General features: G+C 40.4%; 1 pseudogene; it reads right to left on the bottom strand.

The window, feature by feature from the left end:
- Nucleotides 1-8432: 8432 nt before the first annotated feature.
- On the bottom strand, nt 8433-8653 carry LOC101406676 (small nuclear ribonucleoprotein G pseudogene; annotated as a pseudogene).
- Between the last annotated feature and the right edge of the window lie 2279 nt (nt 8654-10932).

Here is a 10932-nt window from a genome sequence, read left to right as displayed (position 1 = left end):
TCTTCTACATCCTCTAAATCATCACTAATGCTACCACCTCCTTGGCTTCACCAGAGTCAACCACGTTCTCATTCAAGGAAATATTTGAGAAGTTAATGTCAAATCAACCTCGAGCTGGTCCCACTTTAACTTCACCTGCCATCTTGCCCTTCCCCTTAGTTTCAGTAACACTTCTATAGTTACCTCAATCTGCACTCCAAGTCCTCCAGCATTGCCTTACTCCCATCATTGCTCCCAGGGACTGGAGCCTCATTTAGATGCTATGCCTGAGTCCCTGCTGCAGGACTACCCTGATTCAGGGTGATGCCCTCATGCCGGGGCCTGCTGCCTCAGTGTGGACATTTGTTGTTTATGGAGCCCAACCCTTACTCACAGTCCTTCTGAGAAATAGCCTTAACCAGATTTCCCTTTGGTGGATCCCCACCCGCCCACCTTCTCTGTTCACACAAGTGGTTACTATGAAGCTGACCCTATGCTCTTCTTCAAGAGGCTTCAGCCTATCAGCGCTTTCCATTCCCTTAATGCCAGTGCTCCAGTGATTGTCTCAAAAATGGTATATGTTTCAAGTAGAGGCAATGCAACATGCTTCCCCCCCAACTGATGTGTGTGAAAGACATCTCCCTTTTCCTGCTGGATGTGACTAAGAAAGCGTGTAGCCCTGGGAAGTGCTGAAGTCTGAGAATGGAGTCATCTAAAGGAAAAGATGGAGAGGGCACATCCTGATGTTAATATTTTGGCCCTGCATTCAGCTGTTTTGGAAGTCAAATCTAAGCCTGGACTGCTCAGTTATATTATTTTTTGTTTAAGAGAAGTTGTGTTGGGGCTTGTTACCTTCAACTGAAAAAAAAATCTTAATTGATTCATAATTTATTCACTCAATAAATAATCATTGAGGATGCACAATATGTCAGGAATTGGCTAGGTGTTATGGATATGGAAAAGCATAGATCAGAGATAGTCCCTGCCCTCATGGAACTCACAGTTGACTGGAGGACCTTTATTAGGTTTCACTGACATTGACTTCATGCCTGCCTGAACTTCTGCCAGGACTTCTGTTGACAGATACCCCCCATTCTGGGCCTTGCTTGCCAAGTCTTCCAGAGTCTCTACCACTGAATATGCAAAGCATTCATTCTCTAGTCTGGAAAGCTTCACAGTTATGGGCCATCAGCTATATGAGCCATCTCACTCAGGTAGGCCTCACTAGACTCTGGGTCTCAACAATTGCCTGTCTGACCTATATCATTGCTATCCTAGCTTCAGTATGTTACTTCTCATATTTTACTTTATTGGCTGGTTTTCAGATGTCATAAAAAATAAGGAATAAATAAATTTAAGGAGTCAGATGATGAGAAGGAAAGTGGGGACCTCTTACGAGTTAGAAAAAGTTAGGTGCATATTCGTTTATCATACATACATTCCTTCATAGAAGCATTTCAGAGCCACTTTGGTGGGAAAAAAGTGAATAACTGAGCATAAATTAATATTGACTGAGCACATAATTGTCTTCTTTCTTTCTTTCCTTCCTTCCCTCCTTGTCTCCTTCTCACCTTTCCTTCCTTCAAAATATATTATTAAATCAAATCTTGATACTGTTCTAGGGGTTGAAGTACAGCTCTAAACCTACGAAATCCTTGCCCTTATGAAACCAGAATTCTAATGTAACAAGGCATTGAGTTTGGAGCTTTTACATGTAATTACATTTGAATCATGTAGTAATTCATTTTTACCAATAAGGAAATGCAGACTAAGAGGTATGAGTACATAATTTGTCCAAGGTCAGAGCAAGGGCAGAGACAGGATTCTAACCCAGGTGCATCTGACTCTAAAACCCATGTTTATGGCCTTAGAAACCAAGCCAAGTGGTAATGCTATGCAGAAAAATAGAGCAAGGTATAGTCTTGTGTCAATTAATGACAAGGATGCGTTCTGAGAAATGCGTCCGGTCAGGCGATTTTGTCATTGTGCAAACATCATAGAGTGTACTGAAGGCGAACAAAATTTGCCACCCCAAATTTGTCTTTTTAACATGAGGATTATTTTAAGCTGATTATTTTTAAGAAAGAAAAGATGCAGCAAGTTTTCCTGTTACCTCCCCCTTAACTGCCTAAAAGAATTCAGATTAAAAAACCTGTCTCAGGAAGCGAGCTCTCACCTTAGCATAACATGAGCTAGGTGGTAGACAGGGAGGAACCTAGAAAAGCCTGTTTTTTGGGCTCCCCTCTGTGTTCTTCTGTTTCTGTGTGGCCAAACACTTGTTTCCCAAACACTTGCTTCTTTTCACCTACCTGTGAATTGCCTTCCTTCCCTTTGAAGTCCCTGACTCTCCCCACCCCCAACATCTTCTTTTGTCTTTAGCTGAGGGTGGTATTTATGGAGAGGGCTTTGGCCTTTTTGGTCAGTTACTTGGTTTTCCTGGGTTTCTCGTATGTATACATGTAGTTATTAAACTTTTGTTTGTTTTTCTCCTGTTAATCTGTCTCATAATTTAATTCTTAGACCAGCCAGACGAACTGAGAAGAGTAGAGGAAAATTTCTTCCTCTTCTAACAGTACTTACACAAACTTAGATGGTATAGCCTACTACACACCTAGGCTATATGGTTCTAATCTTATGGGACCACCACCTTATGTGCAGTCTGTCATCTACTAAATTATTTTTATGTGGTGCATGACTATATATGATATACAGAGTGATGGGGCCAAGAAAGTTTTAGGTTCAGAGGTAGAGCAGGGATCTGAATTAGGCAATGAGGAAACCTAAGGGACAAGCTTTGCAGGCAGAGGGGACAGCATGTGCAGCAGGAGCATGATGGGTGTGTTTGAGACCCACAAGGAGGGCAGCGCGAGGAAGGGGAGGGTTTCAGGAGAGGTGGTCACAGGGACAGACAGAGGCCTGCTGATGAAGCACCTTATGGACCATAGTAAGGACTCTGGCTTTAGATGATACTTGTCACTCTGATCCGGTTCTAAAATGCCAGCTCTTTCTGTTCAAGGTTCAGAGGGCTGAGAAGGAATGAATCAGAGATAGGACTTTGAGAGCTCAGGGAGTGGGTAAAACAGATGAGATAACAATGCTCGGGCTCTGGCCAAGCTCACATCCCACACTGCAACCACACCCTGCTTGGATTTCATTTCTATCTTTGAACTGGAGTTTGAGCGGAATGGGAGTGGAGGGTCAAACTGCCTCCCTGTTAGAATCCTGTTCTGATCTCTTTCCACTCTGTGCCTGGGCAGAGAAAGAGGAATATCGTTGCAAGTGGGTGTGAGATCAGAGGAGAATTATGCAGCTGATAGACATTCTGTTTAAAAGGAATTCCAGTGTTCACCCCCATTCCAAAATATCAGTGGGTATTTCTGCCAACACAAAGGCTGACAGTGCAGTGTTGTACTGATTTGCTCTTCATTTTATCAGGAAGTATATTTGTATAGCTCTGTATAACTCAAAGATATAAAGTAAGTCAAACGGAAGACCCTACATAACGTGATCTCTAAACTTGTCCTTATCTTATAGTTTAAAGTAAATCTCTCTGAAAGTATTGGATAATTTATCCTGCTTAGAAAAATCTTCACTATTTGCTTTAAATGTTAGGCCTAAGAGTGATTTTTCTTTCTTCTACATTTTCTTTGTTGAATGGAAATTCATTCTATAGTGGAAAAAAGAACTTTCTTAAAATAAGGAAGACATCATAAATATTCTGTATGAACAACATTTGATGTTAGAATTGGATGAATGTGAATGACAATACTCAGATATGGGGTTGACAGAACAGAAGAATAGAATAGAATCAAGTATTTTGAGAGCGTAGACACTCTTTAAATCATCCTTGATTTTTTTTAACATGAAAAAATTGTTTGGAGAAGTTAAACTTATGAAGTTTGAAGTTTATCTACCAAACTTTAAGTAGTCTGTTCTCTCTGTTTTAACTTTTGGTTATCCCTGGGCTTGTTGCCAAAGGTGGTCATTTTATCATGATTGTATTTTTGTTGAGGCCCATAAATATTAAGGTGAAGGGGCCTCCCATGGGGCTGGTGATAGTATTTTGGGGAGAGTTTGCCAGCTATTTCTTTTATATATCTATATTTATATCTATATCTGTGTCTATGTCTGCATCTATTTTTTTTTTTCGTGAGGAAGACTGGCCCTGAGCTAACATCTGTGTCCATCTTCCTCTACTTTATATGGGACGTGGCCACAGCCTGACTTGACAAGCAATGCATTGGTGCATGCCAGGGATCCAAACCAGCGAACCCCAGGCCGCTGCAGCAGAACCCACACACTTAACCGCTTGCGCCACCGGGCTGGCCCCTTCATCTATTTTTTAAACTGTAATCTACAGAAAGAAATACATATTATATCAGGACCCAGCACACACACACAAAACCAAAACAAAAGTTTTCTTTCTTTTATTTATCTTCTCTACTCTTCAGTTCTATTTTATTCTCTTCTGTTCAATTAAAAACTCTAGTTCTGACCCACTGAAATGATTTTATAACCTACTGATAGGCCTCAACTCACAGTTAGAAAAGAAGGCATGATTTTGAAAAAAAGAAAAATCTTTTGGATTGAGAACTAAAACTCAAACTATTGGCCAATGATGAAAATCTGTAATGGCTGTAAAAGGAAGCTAGGGATTATTTTGGGATCATAGAATCAATCCATTCTCTACTCCTAGGCTAGATGGGAAATGGCCATGAGTTTGATCTCCAATAGCGTTTGTCTCCTTATCTATTTATTCTTGGTGTCATGAATTAGCTGAATTGACCTAGCAGTACCAGAAAGAATAGTCACAAGATCTCGAGGCACTTGCTGTATGCTACAAACTGTAAGTACATGCTTTAAAAAATATTTTTTCTGTGAGAAAGATCAGCCCTGAGCTAACATCCGATGCCGATCCTCCTCTTTTTTGCTGAGGAAGATTGGCCCTGAGCTATCATCTGTGCCCATCTTCTTCTACCTCATATGGGACACCGCCACAGCATGACATGACAAGCGGTGTGGTGGTGCCTGCCTGGGATCCAAACCCACGATCCCCGGGCTGCCAAAGTGGAGCGCGTGCCCTTAACTGCTTGCACCACCGGGCCAGCCCCATGTGAGTATATGCTTATAGCTTTATAAATCTAAGTTTAAATAGCCAGGGAGAGAGGGAAATTAAGAGAGAGCAAAGTTCATTACACATTCACACGCGAAACTCATTCATCAAAGTTCACTTAGAACTTTCAATGAACTGTGAAGTCGTTAATCCTGTCCAATACATTAAAATCACATGCCTCTCACAGAAGTTAATGATTTTGTATGCATCTATAGCTTAAGTCTCTCAGAATACATACCATCATTTTCCCATTCTTTTTTTTTTTTTCCCTTTGTGAGGAAGATCAACCCTGAGCTAACATCCAGGCTAATCCACCTCTTTTTTTTTTGCTGAGGAAGACCGGCCCTGAGCTAACATCTATTGCCAATACTCCTCCTTTTTTTCCCCCAAAGCCCCAGTAGATAGTTGTATGTCATATTTGCACATCCTTCTAGTTGCTGTATGTGGGACGCAGCCTCAGCATGGCCAGAGAAGCGGTGCATCGGTGCGCGCCCGGGATCTGAACCCAGGCTGCCAGCAGCGGAGCGCGCGCACTTAACTGCTAAGCCACAGGGCCGGCCCCTCCTATTCTTTTTTTCTTTAGACAACAGGACTGTGGTGAACCTCACAGTAGAGGACAGGTTTTGTTTTTGCCAACTTAATATCCATGAACTCTTCTTTTGGTAAAGCAGTAACCCATGTTTCCTCTTGGGTACCATCTCCCCCACTTCCCAGTTCTTGCAGTGTAATTCACGAGGTCAGGTACCAATTCTCAGCCCTGTTTGCTGGATTTTGCAGTACTTGCCTCCCCAATGCTGATTGAACTTGAACCTCAAAGCATATTCAACCTCACCCTAACCTTCAGGACCAACTTTGAGGAGAGACAAGAGTAACCTAAAGTTTTGTTTCTGACTTTGTGCCTCAGTTCTAATAATGGACCATCCACCTTGATACCTGGTACCTGAGTCACTGTGTGTAGTTTGACTATTAGTCACTGAAGATCTGATGCTTTGCTTTACTCTTGCTTCTTGCTAAAGGCTTAGATTATGACTGCATCTGTGCATACTGTCTGACTTCACTGGTACTGTTGACTTGACTTACTGGCTCTTTTAGCTTTTCTGTAAGCTCCTAGGGGATTGAACTATAGTCATTAGGTGTCTCATGGTTAGGAGTGTTCCTATTTCCTGATAAAGGCCACCTGAGGGACTACTTTTCTAGGCTACCCCCAGTTGTTTGTTGGAATGTTTCAGATACAGAGTATGGCCCTCTCACTGGGCCTTCTCCCAGCATCTGTGGCTAAGTTGGTTCCAAATGTCTGCCCCACTTCCGTGGATGAGTCTGTTATCAGAGCTGAACCCCTCCTTCATTTCCCTGCTGTTAACTGGACCATATCTGGTGGATTCTCAAGATATATGAAGCTAACTTTTTGTTATCTTTCCCCATGTCCAACATAGTATCTTGCTCAGGAAATAGTTGTTGGATAAACATGTCTATTTGAAAATTAGTATCGCTTGTCACAGTTGTCATTTTGTTTAAGGGGTCAGATTGATTTACAAAAGGAAAACTTGTACATGATAACTGTTTTAAGGGAGAAAAATTTGGGAAGAATGAGTCTACTTCTTCAAGATTTATTATGAAATAAATGTCAAAAGGTCAAGTTCAGAAGGATGTTTAACTGCAATGTTCAGATTGTTTCATTTTGGTGCTACAACCTTTGTGTGTGTTGAGTGTGTTCCATGTAATCTCGTGTAGCTTTTTTTTTTTTTTTTGTGAGGAAGATTAGCACTGAGCTAACATCTGTTGCCAATCCGCCTCTTTTTGCTGAGGAAGACTGGCCCTGAGCTAACATCCATGCCCATCTTCCTTCACTTTATATGGGACGCTGCCAGAGCACGGCTTGACAAGCGGTGCGTCGGTGCACGCCCGGGATCTGAACCCCGCCGGGCCACTGCAGCAGAGCACGTACACTTAACTGCTACGCCACCGGGCCGGCCCCTCATATAGCTTTTAAAAATATTTTTTTATTATGATAAAATTAAAATATTATGAAATGATTATAATGACCTGAAACTGTTTCACAGAGACAATGTAAGAAGGAAGGAAAGCAAGATAGAGAGGAAAGAGGGGAGGGAGGGAGAGAAAGAGAAGAAGGGAAGAAAAAGAAAGGATGAAAGAATGAAAGAAAGGAAAGAAAGAAGGAAGAAGGAAAAAAAGAAAGAAAGAAAAGGTCGGGTTCCACTGTAGTCCCCTGATGGTTACGAACCCAGAGATCCTGAACTCTATTGTGTTCATTTGGGAACTTTATTTTGAAGAAACTAGAAATTTGGTTTAATCAATATTATTATGTGCCATGTTTCAATTGGCAAAAACAACACACTATTATCCGAGTAAAAATAAATTATTCTGCTTCCTAAGGGAACGTGTGGAGCATAATGACTAAAAAAAGTACATTATGTTGATAAGTTAAATGTAAATTAACTGATAAAAACATCCTAGCTACATTTCCCTGAAAATGCACGTGGGATTGAAAAGTTCTCTGAAGGGTCTTCGTGAGTTTGGGTATTCAATAATTTAAGAACACAACCGAAACATTCATGGGGCCCTTCTTACAGATAAGCTTATCCACATTTCATAAAGATGTTTTCTCCTGTGTCTGGGTCTGAGAACAGCAAAATAGAAGATTCAGCTGGGGAAGGATAAGTGCGAAAAGGAAAATTAGTGTAGCAAGAGAGAATGCAGGACAAAATACTGCTATAGTTGCTTTCAATGCAGCATCATGGGCTATTTGCTTTTTTGCCAATTCTGCTTAAGCACCAGAATATTAAAACTGGCTTTCAAGGAGCTCCCTGTCTCAGCACAAAGGCAGACATGCAAACAAGTAATTGGGATATAGTGTAATGGCAGAGCAGTGGAATGAGAGACAAACTCTCTGGGTAAGTGAGCCATGAAGGTTTCACAGTGTATGTCTCAAAGGGGGATAAGAATTTGCTGGATGGAGAGGAAAAGACAGGCATCACAGGGCAGAGAATAGCTAGAGCAAAGGCCTCGAGTTGTGAAATGCCAGGCCCGTTGAGGGAAACAGTGAATGGCCCCATGTGGAACAATACACATTGGGAAAGTGTTGTTGGCATGAAGTGGCTAGAAAGGTAGATTGGGACCAAATGATGAAGGACTTTATATGTCAGTCAGAGGATTTTGGACCTGATCTTAGCAGTCATCAGAGTTTTTAAAATTTTTATTTTAATGAAAAAATTTAATATGACAATTGTACACAACCTGATTTTTACATCATAATAGAACAGGCCCTTTGGAGACGGGATGTGTGGAAGCAATTGGTTTCTCTGCTGAACGCAGCCAGTATTTATACTCCTTCCAAGGCTTCTAACATGTTGATACTATTTCCTTGTATTACCACGGTTCCAATATTGTTCTGTTGCTCCCAGTTACAATCTCCATACATTCATCTATCACAAGATTCATTAAGGGATCAAATCCTCTCAATATTCCTTGGACATGTCTGCGACTGTTTAATTTAAATTATAATTTCTCGTCCTTAAACTTTTTCATCTCGAGAGGGTGAGCTTTGCTCGTCTTGTCTACGCAGTGGGCTCAGAGCTGTCTTGTAACTGAAATCGCGGTCTCTCTCACATTCCTGCCGTATCTTCAGAGGATTTTAAAGAGAAAAGTGGCATAGATATATCCAACAATGTCCCTTCTAGGCTAATCTACCTGGGACACTAAGCTCCAGGCTTTGTTAGAGGAAACTACTGCCCTCTGGGTCATTGCCACCTCTCACTCATGCTCTCCAACCTCAGCTGAGCAATCCCCTTTTAGATCCCCCTACCATTTCTCCCAAACTTTCAAAGCTTCCTTGAAGCCCTACCAAGTGCCAACACCCTCTTCCTTTCTTCTTTCAAGCAACTGGTGATTGCCTTTCCTTTTGCTTCCCAGATTATATTTGATCCCTGGAAACTCTGTGGTTTTTATCTTGTTAACCAGGGCCAGTTAACACCTTTGTCCTCGTCATCCATGATATTGGTGGCCCTGGACATATGACCTCAGTGTCAACTCAAGCAAAATCTGAACCTGTATCAGAGAGTAGATAATTCATTTGTTAGATACATGTTTATTGAGTACCTATTATGTGAAGGATATTTTAGGCACTGGAGAGACAATGAAGAATAAAACAGATGAAACATCTGCTCCTTGGAAGTTTACAGACTATTACAGGGGTTGGAAAACTATAGCCTGTGGGTCAAATCTGGCCCACCATCTGTTTTTGAATATAAAGTTTTATTGAAACACAGCCACACCCATTCACTTATGTTTTATCTATGGCTGTTTTCATGCTAAAAGGGCAGAGTTATGTAGTTGCAACAGAGACTATATGGCCTAAAAAGCCCAAATATTTACTATTTCATCCTTTACAGAAAATGTTTGCTGATCCCTGGTCCAGAACAGTGCTTCTTGAACTATCTGTAATAAAAGATCAGTTTTATTTTATATTTTATTTTATTGTGAGAAGAACAATTAACATAAGATCTCTCCTCTTAACCAAGTTTTAAGTGAGCGCTATATTATTGTTGACTAGAGCTACAATGTTGTGCAGCAGATCTTCAGAGTTTATTCATCCTGCTTGACTGAAACTTTATGACTATTGATTACTAACTCCCTATTTTTCCCTCCCGCCAGTCCCTGGCAACTACCATTCCACTCTTTGAGTCTATGAATTTGACTATTTTAGATACCTCATACAAGTGGAAGTATTCAATATTTGTCTCTCTGTGATTGGCTTATTTCACACAGCGTAATGTCCTCAAGGGTCATTCATGTAGTTGCATATTGCAGAATTTCTTCCTTTTTGAGGCCACTATTGTATATATATACGATAGTTTCTTTCTTTATCCATTCATCTGCTGACGGACATTTAGGTTGTTTCCACATCTTGGCTATTGTGAATAATGCTGCAATAAACATAAAAGTGCTAATATCTTTTAGAGATTTTGTCTTCTATTGTTTTAGACTAATACTCAGAAATGGGATTGCTGGATCGTATAGTAGTTCTATTTTTAATCTTTTGAGGAAGCTGTTTTTGATAGCAGCTGCACTGTTTTGCATTCCCACCAACAGTGTGGAAGAGTTTCAATTTCTCTTCACCCTCATCAACACTTCTTGTCTTTTGTTTTTTTTGCTAATAGCCATTCTGACAGGTGTGATGTGATATCTCATTGTGGTTTCAATTTGTATTTCCCTCATGATTAGTGATGTTGAGCATTTTTTCATATACTCATTGGCTACTTGTATATCTTCTTTAGAGAAATGTCTATTCAAGTCTTTAGTCCCTTTTAAAATCAGCTTATTAGATTTTTCTCTTATTGAGTTGTAGTATTTCCTTATATATTTTAGAGATTAACCCGTTATCAGATGCATGGTTTGCAAATATTTTCTCCCATTCCATAGGGGATGGCCTTTTCATGTTATTAATTGTTTCCTTTGCTGTGCAGAAGCTTTTTAGTTTGATGTAGTACCTTTTGTTTATTTTTGTTTTTGTTGCCTATGCTTTTGGTGTCATCGCCATGAAATCATTGCCAAGACCAATGTTGTAAAGCTTTTTCCGTATGTTTTCTTCTAAGAGTTTTACAGTTTTGGGTCTTACATTTAAGTCTTTAATCCATTTTGAGTTGATTTTTGGGTATGGTGTAAGATAAGGGTCCAATATAATTCTATTACACATGTGGATATCCAGTTTTCCCCACACTGTTTGTTGAAGAGATTGTTCTTTCCCCATTGTATCTACTTGGCACTTTGTTAAAGATTAGTTGACCAGGTGGCCATGAATTTATGTCTGGGCTTTCTATTCT

Source organism: Ceratotherium simum, chromosome 25 (assembly GCF_057802395.1).
Source record: "Ceratotherium simum simum isolate JZ-2026a chromosome 25, ASM5780239v1, whole genome shotgun sequence".
Lineage (NCBI taxonomy): Eukaryota > Metazoa > Chordata > Mammalia > Perissodactyla > Rhinocerotidae > Ceratotherium > Ceratotherium simum.
The sequence above is the reverse complement of the archived record's forward strand: the minus strand, read 5'-3'. Positions and strand labels throughout refer to the sequence as shown.